The following is a 21,997-nucleotide window of genomic DNA, read 5'->3' on the forward strand; positions in this document are numbered from 1 at the left end:
AGGTGATATAAGTAGCCACTCACTGAGGAATCCTGACTTCACTGGAGTCAATCTTCTTATTTCTTTCTGTCTCCTTTTCTCCTTGAATTTTCTAAATAGACATTTTGAAAACTGTGTTTATATCTGTTTGTTCTGCATATTTGAGATAGCAGGATTAGGCAAAGACTGAAAAGAATATGGCCATGTATGTCTGTTTCTGTCTATGACCACCTTATTTCTAAACATTTGAAACACAAATTCCTGATGTCCTCCCCTGCAAAAGCACAGTAGTAGTTTGTCTATTGAACACATTTATATTTGTTTAACATTCCATATATGAAATTACATTTTTACTGTGTCAATTAGTAGCTTCAATGAATAAATACAGCTTACTGCTGGTCACCTGCTTAAAATCCAGTCTGTCTGCAGAAGATACTCTACACTGCCAAGACTTGTGTGGTATGTATGATATTAAACCCAGGAAAGCAATTGCTATCCTCCTGATGTGTAGCATAAAGACATACTCTAAAGAATGACTCTTACTTTAACACAGCTACTCACCCAGAAAAAAAATAAAATTAGTATGTAAATATTCCAGATAACAGTATTAGCTGGAATTTCACTTGATCAAAACAAACAAGAATCAACAAGCAGCCTGTTTGAAGAAATAGGACAGGGAAATTTGTCATGAGGAATTTTCTGGTAGAAGATACTGGCTTCAGATGGAGAAGATTTAAAGAAGTGGCCAAAACAGTACAATGGAGGGGGAAAAAATTGGGTTCTGTGGGAAGTCTCTAACACGAGCTGCAGTGTCTTGAGGCACTGCCATTATTCTGTTGAGATCGATGGGATTTTTCTCTTGGCTTTACAGCAGCCAGGATCTCACTTTTGATGCTTATCACTCATGCTTGACCTTGCAGGCAAGGAAGTCATTGCAATTTCAAGTGCCTCAAAAAAGAACCTGTGCCACATGACTATTGGGCTGAGTATGAAGCCAGTCTTTATGTGTCAGAAAGGCAGAGATACACTTAATGCATCTAAGTGCTTTAAAGTCAGATTTCTGTATCAGATCCCTGTGTTTACAGAGCAGGAGGAAAGCTGGGCATGTCTGGATTTATCCCACATGTTGACTCACAGCTCTCCTATTCAGAGCCAAAACCACTCCTAGTAACACTTCCAGTCACCAACAGCAACTGCCAGCCAGCAAAAGCAGATAACAAGCAGAGGTAAACTTCCAGTCTGCTTTAGTCTGAAAAACTGAATCTTGGTGGAAAAGGGATTTTAGCTGTTGGAAGTAACTGGAAGCACATCAGGCATCTTCTATTCAGTGGTCAAATCTTCAAAGGCTTTGTGAGCAGTAGAAGTTTTTGCATCTGGAAAGCTCTCCTGAGCTACAGTCTTCAGGGTCAAAATTGGTAAGTCCGTGTTGTAGCAATAAGCTTACCTGAGGAACTTAAAATGGGAATTAATTTGAAATAATAAAAGAACATCTGTGCTTGACTTGCACTGTTTTCCATATAATCTCTGTTTAATTTACAAGTAGAATTTCCCCTGTACTCCTGCTATCTGTAATGTGGGCTCTGACTCTCCTGAAAAGTACTTTTTTCCTTCTTATTTCAGAACCAATAGGTGAATTCTTTATGTTGCCATCATGAAGCTGTTCAGTCATGTAGCTAGACTACTGAAAAGTCCCATTGGTACAAAATCCAGTCTCTAAATACTTAGCAGATTTGGAAAAACAGGATAAATTGAATGCATGCCAGTATCTTCTGACACTATTTCAAGCAGAGATGTTAGTGAATGTACACAAGAGCCTCTTAAAGGTGTGTTTAACAATTCCTGTACTTTATTAAGGAATTCATCACCTTTCAGTTGTAAGTGAAGGATAAGTGACACTCTTTTATTATATTGCAAGGAGATTTTCATGCTATTTAATGTGTGTCTTCTCTAAAAGATAAACATAAGGATTGGGATGACCACCTCATGAGGGATAAAGGACTAAGCTAGACACTACTTGTCCTGTGGAATTTATTTATTTTTTAAACTATTTTCAAAAATCTTTGAGGAAATATACAGTATCCCACTGGCAGGTTTAATTTAATGGCAACTGTAACTGAATTCCTCAAAACCTTTCCACATCCTAAGGCTTTACTTTATAACTGCATTTATATATTGACCTATCTAACCTTCATTGTACACATCACGCACAAACTTCTTTCAGGATTGTGGACGGTAGGTTTATGCACCTATATGATACTAGCTCTTTGAGTTTAGCTTAGCATTTGCCCCTACAGAGTTTAGAAAATGTGCTTGAAATAATTTAATCTAACTTATTGAATATATTTACTCAGTAGATAGAAGATTATGTTTTCTTGGATCTGGAACAATAGTCTTAGTGACTCCCAAGCTCCAACAGGTTTCAAGTTCGGTTCAGATTTTGACTTGAATTCCATCAGTATGAGTACTTGCTCTGGCATCTGAGCTGTAAGTCACCTCAGGCAGTTGAAATCTTCTTCAATTCGTAAAATTGGCTTGAGATATGAGTTGTCTGGCCTCTTCTTGGTTAAAAGGTGGGCACAGATGCAGAACTTGGGCAAACATGCATAATGAAATTGAGCAGCTTATTGGTAATCAGCAGTGTTATAGCTAAAGAAAAAAAAATAGAAGAATTTGGAAGAAGTGAAAATGAAACAGGATAGCAGTCACAAATGAAACAGCATGTCATGAACTCTAAACAAAACTAGAGATGTCCCTTGCTATTGTACCAGCTTCTTAACCCAGACCTTTCAAGCTCTGCAGACAGAGATGAAAGGGTGAGGAATGACTAGGTCAGGCTCTTTTGAGGCTGCATAAATCATGACTATATCTTTTCAAATGGATGATCTTACACCATTGATCTTGGAAGTAGCATGAGAAGGCCTGGATGTCCCATCCTGACCATGAATGCTTGGACCAGAACTGCTGTGGTGTGTCTCACTTCTGCTTTGTGGTTTCCAGTGTAATGCCACATCATTCCACCTCATTTCTGTGGGCTTTTTCTGCAGTTGCATATGGACATTTCTGTAGCCAAGTTTTCCACAAGCAACATAATATATAAAATATGGCTGCCATCCAAAGCTAAATATTGTTCCAGTTCTTTTTCCTGAGATAAAAAAACCCACCAAAAACATTATGATACAGTCTCCTAGAACCGTCTGATAAAAGAAGCAAAATTAGGGTAACTTTTCTAGCTCTGATTTTCTTGTTGCATAAGCAAGTGAAAGGAAAGCATTATCCCTATTTTGTTTGTTTAGAATCTATAACAAGGAAATGGGAGCAGACAAAAGCAGCAGTATATGTTCAGCATAAAATTTTCAAAAACTGCAATAGCAATGGAGGAAAGATTGCTATGTGTCTAATTTCCATGGAAAAAATTGAAGAATAGCCAACAGAAATGTATCTGAGCATTCTGAAAAAAGGTATCCCAAAATTTAAAGCAAGAAAATTAAAAATCAATTTTAAGAAGACTAAGGATAATATTTTCTCTTACTTGTGTGTGAAAGGAGATAGAATGATAGAAGCCCCCCAACAAAATGAAGTGGATTTTAGCTGCCGTTCCTCCCTTCTGGGATCCGTCACGTTTGTTGAGAAAAGCTCTTCCATTTGTTGTGCTGAAGGGTTGATAACGGGTCTCATTTTCATTGCTCTGTTTCCACCTAGTGCTCAAAGTGCACATTGCACCAAGCTGTACGCATGTTCTAGAACCCAGAACGGCAATTCGGCGTGGCTCTCTGTTTTCAGGGAATCTGCGGTACAAATAAGCAAGTGTAAGATTAAATATCACTTTTATAAAAAGCACCTGTTCCCGGAATAAAATCTGTCAAGTGTCTATATGGTCTTTGCTGCACGATCTGTGCAGAAGCAGGAGTGTCAGTTATTTGGTTTAACTCTTAGAATCCCTCTTGTGGATGCATTTTTTGGTGGTAGTTCTCTTGTTAACTGAAGACAAATGAATGCATGCGAATAAAAAGGACCACAGTAATTGAGAGATATTCATTATGCTCACAGGAAAACACGAATGCTCGGGATGCAGACTAGAAAGACGCCTGGAAGCTCTGAGCTGGGCTCATCTGGATAGTCTTTCCCCATATGTTCAGGGTATAAAGCACCTTTCACAATTTAAAACAAGCATAACTTTTTAGTAACACAAATGGAGGATTCAAAAACTTGATGGTGTTGCAGGATGAAAAAAAAAGGAGAGATTTTGTGATAGACCATGAAATCTGTATTTTTTTCAGGAGGTTGAAAAGAGTTGAAGACACAACTTGCCAATTTGCTCTGTCAAATGTAGCCGGAGCCTTATGGACAGATGCAATCATACACAGACAGGACAAGTGATGTTTTAAATCATTTTCAGGTTCCAAGAAAGAATTTTATGGTATATATGGTTATAAAAAACAAAATAGCTAAATAACTCTTAGCTGTACCACAGGCACCATCTGAAAAACACAGGATGGTTATTTCTCCTGTGTCTGACGTGTAGGAAGATGAAACCTCCTGTTCCATAATTTGTAGTTTGAACATTTTCTTTAGGAAAACAGCTTCAGCTCCTGCTTTTCCCTTGTGCTTTCTCTTTGAGTGTGTGCAAAATATGGATGAGTTAATGCCCAGACTAAGAAACTGCCATGTCCTTGGTTTAGGAGAGCGTAGTAACCTCTGGTTTAACAGGCAGGAGGCAGCACAGCTGTGGCCACCTTTTCCTGGGTAAAAGCAAGGTACCAATCACAAATGAAACAACATGTCATAAACTCTAAATAAAACAAGAGAGGCCCCTTTGTACTTTACCAGCTGTAATAACATTTGTTTTATAATAAAGTTTCTGCATCTCCTCTGGTGTATTATATGCCCAGCACTGACTGCTGCTCTAAGCCACCCTGAAAACCTGTAGTGCACCAAACTCCTTTTAGGTCATCTGGAAACTCCTCTCACAGTTTAGACGTGAGGCAGACCCCAAGCTATTTGCTTCAAGCCATGCAGATACCTCTACAGAGGCATATATGTATGTCAGTAGGGAACTCCAAATACAGTGATCTTCCTACAGAGTTTACATTTTTCTGGGTAGAGGCAACAGGCAGGCTGAGGTTTTTTTGAAGTTCCAGTTTTAGATTTAAATTTCATTTTACAGAACAACTTACTTCTTCTTTCAAAAGACTAAGTGCATAGGACTGTATAGGTCAGCATTTTTCTAGCAGAGCCTCCATGTTAAAATACTGTATCTTTTTTACCACTGTGAACATTGCAATGAACTCTGAGCTACAGAATCGTTCAAGTTTACACCAGTTTCTGTTATGCAACCTTCTTGCTTGAATAGCAAAATCAAAATTTATTTACAGTCATTTATTTTCTCTGTATTTGTGAAATAATATTAATTAGATAGTACTTTTAATGGAGAATACATGGGGAGGTGTAAGTGAACAGTACTATTGTATTATACTGTTGCTACCTGAGCTCCTCATTCCTGAAAGAAAGTTTCCTGCATTGAAGCATAGGTTTGCTTTGGTTTGAGGCCTTAAATGATCTGGCAGGAAATGTAAAGTAGGGAAGGGATTGCTGTGGATGTGACTGCAGTAGAGAAGGCAGCCCTTGAAGACAGCAGGGTCTGTATGTGGGGTCTGTGAGAAAGTCCCAGCCCTCTGGAAGCAGCTGTTCTTGTCTTGGATCATAGTAAGGTGAGGGGCTGTTTTATTCTCTACAGTTGCCCAGTCAGGTGAAGACTATCTGAGGCTTGTATTATTTCAGAGATGGTGTGTCTTTCCAAGGGGATGGAACATACAACTTTGTTACAGGAGAAAAACCTACTGCCTGTGTCTGAAAGCAACTATCAACTGGTGCAAGCAGAATAAATTAATTTTTGAAAGAACGGGAAGCCTCAGTATTATCCAATATAATTAAAATTAGTACTTTTACTCCTAAATAATCTTTCGTAATAATATGTTTAGAGTTTCTTGCCGTATCATCTTTCAAGGAACTGCTCTTGGCAAAATAAAAGCTTATTTCCTTAGAGGACTGTATTTATGTAAATGCTTAATAGATGATTAAATTAAATTAGCACTATGTCTCCTCTTCAGACTTGTCTATATAGTCCTGTCCTGTGATCTTTGCACTAATGAGTATTTGGATGAAAATATGGTTTGGGTTCTTTTTTTGAGAGTGTAGAAAATTAAATCAATTAAATAAATTATCGCACTTAAAAATGAGGGGTAACCCTGCTTCAATATTTGTAACATTTCAATGGCAATATCATCTTTTGAATTGCTCTTTTCTGTTGCACAGGGTGGTAGGAAGAAGTGCCCTTCTGCTTTTAATGTTTTCCTTTAGAGAGGCATGGACACATTAGATTAGACCTACCCACCATCCAGGGCAGTAATTTGTTTCTGACAGAGCCTGGAGGGAGATGCTTCAGAGGAAGGTGCAAGGACCTGTAGTCAGAAGTAAGGGCAGTGCTCTTCCTCTAATATTAAAGTAATACATCTGTCCATGCAGCTTGAGCAACCTCCTGAAAATTCATCTTGTGATGCCAAAGATAATGAATAAACCCTTCACAGATTTTTCTGTCTATTGCACTGAGTGATTCTGAGCTCTGGCAGAAGCTCTCAAGTCTGATCCTTCTTTGAAGATTCAGTGTAACAAAATGGAATGACTGCTGTGACTTGAAGGCACTGCATGGGGCTGGGAGGCAGGGGCAGCAATAGATGGGGCACATACCAGTCCAAGACCTGTAACAATTCACACCTGGACATGCCTAGGTATGTTTTCTGAAAATCACTATCCACTGAGAGAGATGAGCAGATATCTCCTTGTGTCTGTTACAAGGGAGTAATCTAATCTTTGTGTTTGGTGCTGCTTTGTGAGAATTTCAGAACTTGTACTTTTCTTGGTCTTAATCTCAACTTTCTCCCTGAATTTATGGGTAGAGCTTTCAAAGGTCTCAACAATAAAATTAAAGAAGTTTGAGGGAGGTCAGACATAACCAGAGGATATGTGACCTCACCACACCAGTAACTTGTCTGCCACTTTATACTCAAACCTGAGTCAGGCCATCTCTCCCTGCCTTAAATAATGCATGGAGCCAGAGATCCCTGATTATAGAGGCACCTGAAATTCCCTTTCCCTTTGTGCAGTCACCCAGGAGTGGTCAGTGCAGAATTACTGAGGGCAGAGAATGTCTTGCATCTGGCTTGCAGGAGCCTTATTCTGAGCTCTAGCCATCTGGAATGGGAGACAGGTGGGTGTTCACCACCATTTCCTCAAGGTATTGACTAAGGACCACTCCATTAACTACAAATTAATGAGGAAGTAATGCAAGGGACATGTGGCCACCTTGGGATCAGAGAATGCATGAACGTGCCAGGAGCAAGAATTGAGACGCCTCCCGATTGTAGGATGGCATGCTTTTCAGGACAACTGTAGAGAAAGCTCATCATGTGGAACTTTAATTTTGTACATGACCATATTTAATCTCAGTAAACTATTATTTATATTATACATTCATTAAATTTACTGTGGAATTAAAAGTAGTAAATAAATTAGTACTTAAAGTTTCACTCATCTGCATACTATCTATGAAGTTTGCTTCTAGTGTGTGGTCATATATTTACCTGAATGCATATTCTGTACCTTGTTGATAAATCAGAGCAGTTGTTTATTTTACCATCCATAGTACTACTGCTAACGAGATACAGTACATCTGTACTCAGATTATCTTGGATCTTCATCATGGAACAACTTCTCTTGTACTTACACAAAACTGCAAGTGATTAAATACCTCAGTGGAAATACTGTAATAAAACATGCCTATTTATTATGTTCATCTCCTTTGCTTCTAATACAAATTTATGCTTACATTTAAACATCTTTCTCTGAGTGAATTTTGGATTTTGGGCTTCTAATATTCTTTCTTTTTGCAAACTTTTTAATTGTAATTTCTGTCATAACAGAAGAATGAAAATAAATCAGTACATTTTAGTAATTACAAGAAATTATTTAGAAGGCAGTAGTGAAGATGGTTTACATTTCATTGACTTTATAATTATAGAGTTGCCAATGTATGGGTGATTACCTCCTTCCTTCTTGTTTGTTATTAAATGAAGTGTTCAAGGAAGCCCTTAATTTTTTTCTGCGTGGTTGTCAGAGATGGGATGTGGCAAGAATGGGACAAAATGAGGAAGGAAGCAGGTTAATGCTGTCACATGAAAAGAAGATCTATATAATTAAAGAGAGAAAGCACGGGCTTCTTTTCAAAGTTATTAATTCTGACTTGGTCTTCCCTCTGGGGTAGTAGCAATTTATATGGTGTACATGCTTCTTAGGGAAAAAAGAAATTGGCTTTCATCACAAGAAGCAGGATGGTCTGTGCTTTAGAAGGTTGAATCTAATCAGATAAAGCCACTAGTGCTGTATGCCAGGGCTTATTGCTGGGGCTGATACTGTTCTCCATATTTATGAGTGATCAGGATGAAGGGGCCCAGTGCACCTGCAGCAGGTTCTCAGCTGGTACAAACTGGGCAGGCTGGCTGGTGTGCCAGTGGTTGTGCTGCCATTCAGAGGGACTGAAACAAGCTGGAGAGCAGGGCAGAGAGGAATCTCAGCTTCAGCAATGGTAAAAGCAAGCCCTTATATCTGTGGAGGAATAACCCCAAGCACCAGTACATGCTGGGGACACACTGGCTGGAAAGTTGCTTTGCTTAAAAGGTCCTTGGAGTGAAAGTTTTCAGGAAATGAAAAACCAGATGACCATGAGCTGCCAACACACCCTTCATGGCAAAAAAGGGCAGCAGCTTCCTGGGCTACATTTGTAAGAGCATTGCCAGCAGGATGAGGAAGAGGATCCTTTTTCTCTTCAACATTGGTAAGGCCACATCTGGACTACTGTGTCCAGTTCTGGATTACCCAGTACAAAAACGATATGGTTCACTGGAGTGAGTCCAGTGCGGTGATGATTAAAGTACTGGAGCACATTTCACTACTTTGGAGGTCAGACAGCTTCTTTTAAACCTCAAGTGACAACAGTTTCTGTCAATCAAATCCCATCCTCAAATTTTTCCCTTCCCAGAAGTGCCTGAAAGATATGAAACACCACTAATATGAAAAAAGTGTTGATATCAGACAAAGTTACTCCATATGGAAAAGGACATGAATTGGTAATAATTGGCAAATTACCCATCTATACCAAATTATGCTTTTACTAACCTTTCCCATAAATATGCATGTAGAGATCTGAAAAAAAGTGTGATTTGTAGATGAGAGAAAAGCTAATGCAGTACTTCAAGAAACTTTGGACACCCTCAGAAAGGCTATAGACAGTTCCTTCCAAGTGTTAGAAAATCCTTTCAATTGAAATCCTGCGGGACACCTCTTGTATTAAAAACACTGTAGCTGTTAGGGCCGGGAAATTACTAATAACAATCGCTCATAACAATAAGACTGAATTTAGAGAGAGGTTAAAATATTAATTTTGAGGGTTTTTTTTGTTCCAGTTGTTACTAAGTTAAGGTGCTAACTTGAAAGAGCTGGTTTCCTGACTGATGTAAACCACCCAAACACACTCTGGCAATGGAACGGACTTGGCCTACCTGGAATATTTTTTTCTCCACATGCTTTGCTTCAGTCCTTTTGATTATGAGACTTGCAGTGAATTAAGTCTTGATCTTTGGTGATCTGACCAAGGCAATCCAAGGGACTAGTTGGAGAGCACAGCCAAAGGCAGGACAGGCCAGGCACCACTTTTACTTTTGGTGGGAATATGGTACTAGATCAGTTTAAACTGATAAAGAAACCACACCCTTGCTGTTCACTGCAAAACCTATTGTCAACACCCATTTACTGGATCACTGCATGGTACAGTTAGATAAATGATAGAGATAATGGTTCATGCCAATCTCTGTGGTGTTTCCTGAACATGCAGTCCCTGCAGTGATACCTTTGGCTATTCAGGAGGCTGACCTTGCAAAACCCTGAGAAAAAATTGTATTGAGAGGCTATAATTGCCCTTGCCCTCATGCCCAAACTTCTGAGTATGGCTTGTTTGCGGCATTGTCTTCAAATCATTTGGTTCCCTTGTTTGCAACTCATCAACCCTCTTTCCTCATCCTCTGTGTTTGCCTTTATTTGCTCTTTCTGCAGCATAATTCAGATATTAATCTGCTCCAAACACAAGCCATGTGGATAGAATAGCTGACATACCATGCATTGTTCGTGACATAGTTCTCATGCAACACCACTGCTCATCCCGTCTCTCTTCATTTGATTGCGGTTTTTCTAAAGTGTACAATTTCCGGGCAAAGGATTTTCTATTTTTTACACAAACATCTCTACCATTGCTTAAAACAGAAGGATACAATAATCTTCATTTACGAGGATACTGTTCTTGAAACCTTTCATGAACACTGCCATGGAGGATTTGCATTGTCAGTATATGAAATCAGACTGATCTTTGACCTTTGAGATCCTTTCTTGCTTACTTCCATTTTTCCTTTGACATATTTTTCCTTCATTCTTATTTCAAATCCTCTTCAGTTACTTTGATACCTGCTTCCAAATTTCAGTCTCTCTTTGCTTTGTGTCTTCCAAACAGCGGCACTTGCAAATCATAACTCCACTCTCCCCTTTTCATGGAGTAAGTGCTGTTCTGGCAAACAATGATTTGTGAGCATGTCGTGGTGCTCCCTTATTACCTTTGGAAGGGGGAATTTAAAAGATGTATTTACTCAAATAACTAAATACTGAACAGGTTTCCTGGGAAGAGGTCATGACACAAAGCCTGCCAGAGTTCAAGAAGTGTTTGGACAGTGATCTCAGTCATAGGGTGTGGTTCCTGAGGATGTCCCATGCAGGGCCAGGAGTTGGACTCAATGATCCTGTGCATTCCTTCCAGCTCAGGATATTCTATGATTCTCCTGGACCTTCTGGTATTGAATGTTTTTATTTTACAGAATTTTGACTAACAATGTAAGTACTATAGCATAATGCCACAGGAGAGAGAAATAAAATTAACAGATTTACCAGCTATGGGAAGAAAAAGTGGTTTCAAAATGTTGCCTAGAGAATAACATTGAATCCTTCCAAACAAAGGCTTCAGTTTTGTTTGCAATAATGGCAAATGGTTTTTTGTATGTACAGAATTTTGTATATACACTCTGCTCAGCTGATTCTATTCTCCTACACTAAACTAGCTATTGAAGTGGATATTCCAGAAATCTCTTGTGAATTCTGTTTAAGAAAATTTACTCTTATTTTCAATTGGAATTATCCTTAGATCCAGTAGGATATCCAGAAGATTGAAATACCCACTAGGTCTTCAAGGCTCCAAATCAGTGCTATGTGTATAAAAAACTTAAAATTATGTCCATTCTCCATGCAAAACTTCTGAGAAACAAAAAATATTTAGGTTCAAAATCATGTGACTTTTCCAAGATTCCTGGGAACTTGCAGCCCAGACTTTGTACTGGGGAGTTTCAGACCTTGAAGTGGTGGCCCCAGCAACACTATCAAATAACTATGGTACAACTCTGAGCAGAGAAATTGTTTGATCCAGAATCTGCTTATCCTCACCACAGCTATTTTTTGCAGAAAACCACAAGATTTTACTGGCTGAACTAAATGGCATGTGTATTGAGCTCTCCAAGGAGTGCAGACAACAGCAGTTTCATTTCCTCACTGATGGCAAAAATAAAAAAAAAAGGAGAGCAACAGTATGACACAAAACTGCTACACTGGATTTTGTGGAACTGCTGAAACAGAGAGTCAGCGTGCAGATCAGCTGTTTGTAACCACAGGAACAGAAAATGTTATTTGGAAGGAGGGAGGATATACACCAAATCCACTATGTTTCAAACCTGACAGTGTTTCTTTAAAATGTTCTTAAACCTGTTTTACACACCCCTACTTTTCACCACTCCCTGGGAACATGCACCACTTACAGCAACTTGTAAATCAAGAAAAACCAAACCCAGCAATTTATTCTCCAGTGCGCACTGGATATTTTCACACACCCAGCTTGGCCATATAATTAAGTTACAACAAAGCTCACTGGCTTGGAGCTCTCTGCTTCAACCTAAAATGAGTTCAACACTGTGAGTTTAGAAGTCTCAAATATTCTGGAGCAGAATTGCTCATTTCAAAATTATATTAAGAAAACTATGAAAAAAAATTAGAATTCAAAGATTGTGATTATGTACAATGCTATGAAGTTCTATTCACAAATTTGTAGAAAATGCCAAAACTCATTTATACTGTTTTATCTGGAGGTCAGGGATGTGAACACAGAGACTATAGACACCTACAAGTAAATCAGTTAAATACCAAAATTCAAGTCTTACTGTTACTATAGCTAGAGGAGTCAAATGCAGAAAAACATGACATATTCTTTCTAAGAATAAAAGTAATATTTCCTTAGTATCTGTGACTGAAAGGGATGAAACTGTCAGAAAAGCACTTTTTTGCTTGTTTGTTTGTTTTTCTCTCTTCTCTTTTCTCTCATCTTACAATTTCTTTCTGTGTCAGACTCCTACATGGCCATATTATAGTTTTCTAGACACATTTTTTGTGTGTGAGGGGCCACAGTGCAGTAGGGGAGCACATTTTTATACATGCAGTACTGTTGAGAATAAGCTTGAATTTTGTTCCGACAGAGAGAAAAAAAACCCCTGCATTCTTGTTTACTTTTCCTTTTAATATGACAAGAAGCCATTGCTTTCTAAGAGAAAAAAAAATTTTGAAATTCTGCCACTACAAGGAATTCATTTGACATGTATAGATACCTACAGTGTCTACAGTGCAGGTACCTACATCTGACTTGTCATTTTTAGGCTTCCTTTCAAAACAGTGGAGAGAAATAGTAACTTTCACAGCCCAATCCTCTGACCTACTTTCATCTGTTTTGTGTGAGATTACATTAGGGGTGTCTTGAGAGATAAATTTAGAGATAGGAGCCTAGCTTTTGATGTAGTCTAGCTTTTTTTGCTAAATAGGGCCTGTGATGGAAGTCTCGCCCAGCTTCGAGGAAACAAGTGTTTGAAAATTGATGTCACTGCTCTGGCGTCTCCTTCATTGAGTAGAATTCAAATTCCTTACTTACACATTAATTGGCATTTAGTTCTCTCAGGCTAATAGCCTGAGAGATCCAGAGAAGATGAGCTAATGGAGAGAGAGATCCAGAGAAGCCCACACCTGAAATTACTGGGTTCTTCACATTATGCTCCTACTGCACTGTGGCAGGATCTGGAACCTGAGGAACTTATCTGGGCCTCTGTGATTACATCCAGATAATTATAATCATTCTGTTTTGATTCTTTCCCTTGTAATATCACCCAAATTATTTAAAAATCATCCAATTTCAAAGCTCAGCCTTGTTTTAGTTTCATTTAACAACAGCAACAAAAACAAATTTAAAAAGCTTCAATTCTTTTTCATGCACTGAACATTAAAACTCATGTGAAAGGTTTTTTTCTGCCAACATTCTTTCCAAAGTACTCACAATTTGGAAAATACTTTAGAAGAATATAATGTACTCAAAATAAAAGGGAAGGAAAAATTGATATTTAAAACGTACTGACTTTGATACCAGTCTGTTGGCCAGTTTACATCAAAGGACAAGTATCTTGAAAAGGCAAGAAGGAAGCTCAGTTATTCCTTCAGCTTCCCAGCTCATAAGGCCCTGTCTGCACATGTGTTGATTAAGAAAATATATTCTCCTTTCCTTCACACAGTTTGTGATTGAAATCTGCAGCTGAAGTTTGTTCCTTGGAAGATGCTTGGAAATGCTATTAAACTTTCTAATTCTGTGAATAAGGGAGAACAAGCCAGCTGAATTCTTTTCCAGGGAAGGGGAATGTGGAGGGCTGATGCCATTTCTGTGATACCATTTTCAATTTTACTCCTGCAGATGAGCTACATAAATCTGCCTTGCTATTTTTTCTGTTATTTGAACAGGTGAAAATTTTTACTGGATTGCAAAGGTATTTATTAGTAAGGAAAGGGTCTTAAACATCTACGAACAAAGTAAAATTCTCTCCATGTTTACATATTTGCATATTTTCCACATTTGTCATGTAAACAGAGAAGAAAGTCTGAAGAAATAAAGTGACAACGCTGTATGACTCTCAGTTGAGGGGCTGAATGACAAGCCCTTCACTAAGGCTTATTTTAATACCTGATGCATCAACATTCCACAGAAAAATGGTATCACTTTGATTGTACTGCCAGCTGTTTGCATTATCATCAAAGAATTAGAAAAGAATTTTAATGCAATTTAAATTATGTGCATTATACAAATTTTGACCATAGGGGTATAACATGACCGTGGCACTCCTTGGTCAGCCCCATATACTGGCCCCAACAGTTGCTAAAAGCAAAATTCAGGAGTTCAGGAAAGAGTGGAAGTACAGGGATAGCATTTAAGTTAAGTGTTCTTAGAGTCATTTAAGTGTCCTTAGAGTCTCTATCAATTTGCTTCTCAGGCTCCTCTTTAGCCCAATGAAATTTCTGTTTATTTAGTAACCATCATTGCTTTTCTCTTCCTCAAGCTTGTGTCTCATTCAGCTATTTGACATATGGGTACACACACATGCCTAAATAAGTACATACTTGCACACACACACACAACACAAACACATGCACAAGTACAGGCAGGCATGAGTATAAATAAACTTGCATTTCATAAACTATTGGAGATATGTCTTCCTGCAGCAAGGACAGCTTACATCCTACATATAAAAAGAAACACCTCTCTTTTTTTCCTTTTTCTCTTCTCTTCTCTTCTCTTCTCTTCTCTTCTCTTCTCTTCTCTTCTCTTCTCTTCTCTTCTCTTCTCTTCTCTTCTCTTCTCTTCTCTTCTCTTCTCTTCTCTTCTCTTCTCTTCTCGTTGATGCCAAATAGCTCTTGTACTGGGGGGAGAATTGAAATAAACCTTTCTTGCTTTGTTTGTCATGTTTTTACACTTACACCTCCTTTCACCACACTAAGACATTCTTAGCTGATGCATTTGTTCAGTGTGGGGAGAAGTAATTATGCATCTTCAATCACCTTTTTTTTCTTCTCTGAACCTTTTTAAGTTCAACTGTATCCTTTCTGATTCACATTTTTGGTCTGTGTCTTATTTTTGCAGTTATTGGTTATAGAACACATTTTCTAACAACTCTTTTACAATAAGCTTTCTGTGCTAACTATACCACAGCCAGCACCTTCCAGGAACTTTCCTTTCTTCCATGTCCATATTCAGCTTTGATGTGGATAGAGAACAGGATCACAATCTGTAACATTTGGCTATCATGCATAGCAGTTAAGTGAGCTGATAACACCAGTAAGGAATGTTCCTTTGACTACACCAGTAATCAAAGATTTCATTAAATAGGTGGGGTATTGGTTCATTGGGTTGTTTTGATTGGTATGGAATTTCCATGTAGGCTTTCAAATGACAATCCAGTTCTCAGTCAACTAATTTGATCCAAATAATAAAAGAAGGAATTACAAGAGAAGGCTGCTTAGCCTTAGCAGAAAATCGGAACACAATACCAGGGCAAGGAGAAGAGAACCAGTCCATCAGACAAGTGTAATGTGAACTTCCCCACATGGATATCATTCTTTGGGGCAGATACATCTCCTTATCTGCACCATAAAAAAGAACAGCCTGTGGGAGTTGTCTCCTATGTATTTACAGTGCCCATGACCAATTAAATGCTATAAGAAAATTTCAGACAAGGAGCAGGAAAAAACTTTTCTCCTTTTAACTTTGCCTCTTCTAACATATTTTAGAGATGGCTTTTCCTGAGATCTGCACTGTTTGTTCTTTCCCAGAGCTCTCTCAGTGGGGATTTGATAGAGATATTACAAAGTCACTTTTTAATGAAAAAACCCATCTAATCCTAATTCTCACACTCCCTCTACTACTCTAGGTCACAATCTGATTCTTTAGCCACCTATGTGAATGTTCTTTGTTAATTCAAAAACTGGTAACAAATTAACAAATAAGCTATTTATCAATGACATAAGCTACAAAACTGGTTACACCCATTCATCTGGTGCCACACAGATGTCATTTGACTTAGCCAGATTTTCAGCACAATTTTCCTCAAATAACTGATCTTATCAGTAACTGATAAAACTAGTAACTGTTCTGTAGCTAAGGCAGTAATGGCAGTGGTGCAAGATCAAAATACTCAAGTTTAGCATGCTATGGACCAGACTTCTGGGGACTTCTGAAATATATTTTACTTATTTGCAGAGTCAGGACCTATTCAAATTGTGGGAAAATCAGGCCAAATAACATTGTACCTCCATGAAATGTACTGGCACCTGCTATAAACAGAAGACACTGCTCAGACATTTTCTGGGGCAACTAGAAGATCTGAAAAGTTTGAGACATTTTGCATAATATTTATGGCATTTTTTCTTCCTCCTTTAGTTTATGAACTTTGCCACACCCTTTGGGAGAACAATGGGCTGCAAATACATATATATTGTGACTAAGGTTTTCTTAGCATTCAAAAAATGCATATGAAAAAGATCTGACAGTGCTCCTTCCTGTATTCAGAGAGGTGTGGTTAAAAAAAGATTACATGCCTTAATTTATCCAGTTGAAAGGTCTTCCCCAGGAAAAGCAACCTACAATAACTAAAGGAAATGGCTTGGCTGGCAAAAGTTAATCCATAAAACACAACATTATCTCTGGTGCATTATGATATTTCATACCAGACTTTGTGAAATGCTGTTCTCACTTTGACAGTAATTTAATCTAGTGAAAGTGTTTTTAAGTTCTTCTGCTTCTGCACAACAGCTGTTGCTCCACCATATTAAAAAATAACTCTTATGTCTACCTATTTTAATCATTCAGGTGACAAAGTGCTGAAAAATTACAGTATGAAATAAAAATGATAATTCCATACATATTATCTAAATATTAATTTTGACAGTACTGAGGCCAATATTTGTCTGGCATAGTAAAAGGGCTGTAGCATTATTCTTTCTCCAGTGAATATTTAAAATTTCAGGAGGTAGAAAACCCCAGGTAATTGTGTTCCCTTACACAAAAAATTATAACTTGGTGATTAAGGTAGTCTGCTGGTAAAAATAAGCTGTTAGCAAAAGGAGAAATTATTTGAACTTGGGTTTAGTCATATGCTAAAGTGACCCTTCCATTTGGTGAGCTATTGCTTTCTTGTCCTGTTCTTTGAGAGAGTTGTGTGTCGAAGAGTTAAAGAGCACAGTTGCCTGTCTCAAACACTGTTAGGCCACAGAAGGAACTTGCCACAAAATAAGCCACACAATGGGCACAGAAGGGACAAATTTGAGATAGGAAGGCCCTAATTCCAAGCCTGGTAAAGGCAACATCTGGTCAGCACATTCTGGTTAATGGATCTGGACAGAAATTTTCACCATGGCAAACTGTGTGAAAAGAAACAATGGCTCATATACATACCACTGGTCAAACAAGGATCACTCCAATTATGGGACAGATGGCATCTGCGACCACCAATGACCACCAAGGCCCCCAAAATATGTCTCTGTGGATACCTGGAACTTGGGCTGTGTAAAGGTGGTACTGTTGTCTGTGTGTTGGAGGATAAATTACTTGTCTGTAGAACTTGCTGAAGTTTAGGGCTTGACACACTTCAGTGATCTCAGGCCTAGGGGGAGGTTAGCAAAGCTTGGGAAGAAAAATGTATCACTGATTGTGGACACAAAGAATGCAGAGTCTACAGACCACAAGGACATTTGGCAGAACTCCAAAGATAAGAAAAAACTAATAAACACAATTCACAGGGGGAGATCATAACCATTGACTCATAACCCACTGACCCATGAAACCCACCAAATCAAAAGAAAAGAAAGACTGAGCATACAGACTAATTACCTTTAGAGTAGAGTAGAGAAAAGTTTTGAACAAGCCTGGGACCCCCATGTCTCTCTATCTCTCTCTCTCCCTCTTCTTTCCCCCCCATCCTCCTTGTCTCCCTCACCTCTCTTCTATTTATTTCTATCTCTCTACCTCACACTCACTGTTCAAATAAATCTGTAATATTGACTTGGGCATATGGTCTCATCTGCACCCAAACCTGTGCAGAGGCACATCTTAATCATTGGGTTGTAACAGCATGAGCCTTGCACATGAATTAGGCAGAAGAATTCTAATTTTTGAGCATAAAGGAAAGAACAAAGTTGTTACAAAGTACTGCAGGTACTTGGCACTGCCAGTAGTTGCCCTTTGCAAGGAAGCCCAGGACATTGCTTATTTACCTTTAAAACTCATATTCTAGTAAGAACAAGGAAGCCCATGAAGAAAAGGGCTTTCCATCTCCCATTAGATCATTAGTATATACATTTTTTAGGATGTCTATCAAGGAGCATGAGGACCAGGATCTCCAGGGGGAATTCATAATGTTAGAATAACCCGCCCATGGAAAACAGTCACACTTCTTATTTCTCCCTCTCCTATATGTTGCAGCCATGAATGCTGCTAGGATTTATAGAAACACTCATAATCTGGTTCTGAGTCACACATACCTCTTAGTAAGGGTGCACCCATAGGCAATATATTCTCTTGATTGAAAATTTTGACCAGAGTGAAAAGTAACTCTGTATAAAGACATAGCACAGGACCCAACCATCAGTGTATTTTATGTAGGGCTGGACTGGGAATTCAGGGAGGAGCAGGCCTTGTGTTAGTCACCTTCAAGAGGAAGGTGTCACTCTATGCATGAGCATCACTTCCTTTTCTATTTGCTGCACTGGGTTTTTTGCATAAGTGACCCCTTCCCTATTGACTTAAACCGTAGGAACTGCTGTCTATGTACATAGGTGAGCTTACACTAAGCTTGAGCAAGAAAAATGTGCACGTGGCACAGATGTGCAACCCACATCTGTGGGATTACATTACCCAGCTGTGGTGGTCTGCTAAATGCTGCCTTGCAGCTGGGCACCACTGCCTACACCTGTTGATACATTTCAGAGTGTTTAGTTTTAGTCATCTTTTGACATGACCTCTACTGAACACAATTAAATTAGGAGAAAGCAGGGCCAATTAATAGGACCATACTAGTTAACTTAGTAGGAATAGGATCTGGACCTGTGCAATATCCTCTGTTTGTCCATACTATTTTTACACACAGTCCTTGACACAGTATTGTTCATGACAATTATCTGTCTCTGAAAAAAGACTTAGGCATAGACAGATCTCCCTGTTACAAGCTCTGGACTGCTTTCAGTAGGAGTGTGGATGAGGCCACACAGTTCTTTTTTGAAAAGCAACTTTAGTGATAGAGGTACAGAACATGCTGTGCTCCCTGCCCTCAGGCCAGATAATAGGCTATGGTATGTTTCATTTAATAGCTTAAATGTAGCTGCTTTACCCTATCTTGAAACTAAAAAAATTGAACATTATTTGCTAGGCTGTCTTCAAATCTTTTGGACATACCAGTTATAGAATCTCATAATCCATAACATCACAGTTAACCTATCCTACTTGGAAAATCTCAAGTATTACAGGACTTTTCTTCTGGAGGACTGAGTGTATGAAAAAATATATTCAGTAAAGTATTCTTCCCTTTTTGGGAGGAGTCACAGAACCATATTTGTCTAAAAATTTTCTTCTGAGTCACTGCTCATTCCCAACTTTGCGTTGTGAATATACATAAAAGCTCAATGGAGCTAAGCTACTCTATGCTATTTTCATTATGCTGTCTTATAAACCTTAACAAAGGTTTATAAGGAGGAGGTAGCACAATATTTTGCAGTAGGCTTTGTACTGAAAAATGGAAAACCAACAAAAATTGACAAGGAAATCATGGAGAGAAAAATGTATTTTACTAGCAATCAAGGGACATAGAATTTTTAGAAAAGTGAATAAGCTGAAGCTAAGAACAATGAACACAATCATCTTGTTCAGGAAGCTGTGAGAGTTGGGAAATATGGTAATGTATTGCCACTGTAGGGTGCTATAAGCTTTTGACTTTAATGACACTGAATAAGCCATTCAAAACTAAATTATGGCACTTGTGAAATACTTCTGCTCAGTTTTCTGCCAGTGCTACTCTGTTTTAAAAGTCAACATCCCCTACTGGCAGTTTCTTAGCAGGCATTGTGAGAATTCCTTGGATGGCCAATAAGCCTTCATTGTAGATGAGGTATTTAAAATGAACCTGCTTGAAATGCCCTCCAAACTGTGTCAAAAATCTAAGCTGCAAGAGATAGTGGCCTCTCATTACTGATCACTGATGTGTCCCTATTGCTGGTTATTAATAAAGGATAAAGAGGATTTATTGTAGGGAGGAATTCTAAGATATTTCTTGTTTTCTATCATAAATTAGGATAGGCCACACACTCTGCTAAATCAAGCTATCAGAATGTGGTTATATAAGCCTAGGATGTTGCCAGTTATGTTTGTATCTACTTTTCAGAGAACTTCCTCCTTTCCTCTTGAGAGAACAACAAGCAAAAGCAGAGTATTTACTTAAGTTCCAGCAAGTAGATTATTGATAGATAGCTATGAAACAAGTTACTGTTTGCACCAAAGCACCTCACTGGTTGAACTAAAAAGAAAAATTTAAAAATCCTCAAAATGTGATAAATCAATAGTAGCACATGACCCAGTGTAATGATTAGGTAAATTAAATTATTACTCAGTTAATAGTCATCAGTTGTCAGTACAAACTTGTATTTTTTACATTGCTCTTTTCTGACACTGTAGAAAAATTTGTGTCTAGAATACTGTCTCCCTGTGCTTAAACTTGGATGTTTCTTAAGAGCAAGAAAGGTAGTAAGGGAAATATAATTCAAGTTCTGAAACAGTCTGAGAAATTACATTTTGCTGTATTTCACTTCTATCCTTTCTTCAATTTAATATGGACTTTATGCTAGAGAATTGAAAGAAAAATGAAATGTGACTGCAGAACAGCTCTCACACTCTGGGCATGGCTGGATTTGTAAGTGTTACATGTTATACTGAGATCCAAAGGCAAAGTTTGAGTTCCTCTGAATTTCTGAAAGCTGAATTTCTTCAGAGTATGAGCAGTTTTTTTCATGGAAAATAGTTATGTGATTTTCACTGTTATAGTTATGCTGAAACTGCTCAATTCCTGATATGCAGCACTGCATCACATATTCTTTATTCTCTAGGAACAATGCCTGCATGTGGTTACAACACAGAAAATGAGACTGTTTATAAGTAAGTCAGTTTACTTTAGTCTAAAAAAAGGTTGAATTATTTTTTACAGCTTTGAAATATTAAGTAATCAGCATAACTAACACCAAAAATTCACCATCCAATGAATAATATAGTGGTTGTCACTAAAAGACAGCTGGCCTACTTCATTCCTAGGCTGAGGTCAGCACCATTGTTGGAATTTCATATGCATGCATCTTCCTATAGGCTGTCTACTCCACCACACCAGAGACCAAAGACTTAGCAAGGACTGCCTTAGAATAAGCCTTGGGCTCATTTGGGGTAGCAGAACTGGCCTGCTCTGCCTCAAAGTTTCGTCTCTGAGTTCAAAGGCCACAAAACCAGGAAAACATAAACTTAACTTCTTCAGACTGTATTGTTTGCATCTCTATTTGTGTTTCCCAAACACTTTGGCTAAAGAAAGTAGTGCTGTAAGACAGGTTAAGCATATGTCTAATTTACAAGTGGGGCTTGTCTTGCTGAATGGAAATTGATAACAAATTCATATCACGTAGCACCTAAATTTTGAAAGAAAAATGTTTCAAAAATAAGATATTCCCGCTCTCAGGTGTTACTACAAATAAAAGCTAGATGTCAATTTCAAATTAAAGTGCATGTAGATTTTTTAAAGCTAATTCCCATTTAATGCTAATTCCTCATTTCTTATGGGGAAAGGCATCTGTTTCATATGGGAAGCAACTAAATTCTCAATGTGTCTGTAAAGCCGTATTCACAGAAGTTTCTTCTGGACTGTAAAAAGATAAACACATAGTATCTGAAAATTCCAGGACTGCTGTAAAGAATTTTGACTTTAAGAGACACAGA

At 38.2% G+C, this 21,997-nt stretch overlaps 1 protein-coding gene and 1 long non-coding RNA gene across 2 annotated transcripts in view; one reads left to right on the top strand and one right to left on the bottom strand.

The window, feature by feature from the left end:
• The first annotated feature begins 1,165 nt into the window (after positions 1-1,165).
• Positions 1,166-21,997, top strand: part of SCEL (sciellin) — a 69,052-nt gene continuing 48,220 nt past the window's right edge. The window contains exon 1 of the mRNA XM_059839186.1: positions 1,166-1,394. The gene's annotated coding sequence lies outside the window, so the exon portion shown is untranslated. The remainder of the gene's footprint in view (positions 1,395-21,997) is intronic.
• On the bottom strand, positions 1,804-9,746 carry LOC132323686 (uncharacterized). The gene is made up of 3 exons (XR_009485400.1): positions 9,591-9,746; positions 3,509-3,764; positions 1,804-2,625 (listed from the first exon to the last, which is right to left on the bottom strand). It is a non-coding gene; the product is annotated as an uncharacterized LOC132323686 (long non-coding RNA).

The sequence above is a fragment of the Haemorhous mexicanus genome, chromosome 2 (assembly GCF_027477595.1).
Source record: "Haemorhous mexicanus isolate bHaeMex1 chromosome 2, bHaeMex1.pri, whole genome shotgun sequence".
Taxonomy (NCBI): Eukaryota; Metazoa; Chordata; class Aves; order Passeriformes; family Fringillidae; genus Haemorhous; species Haemorhous mexicanus.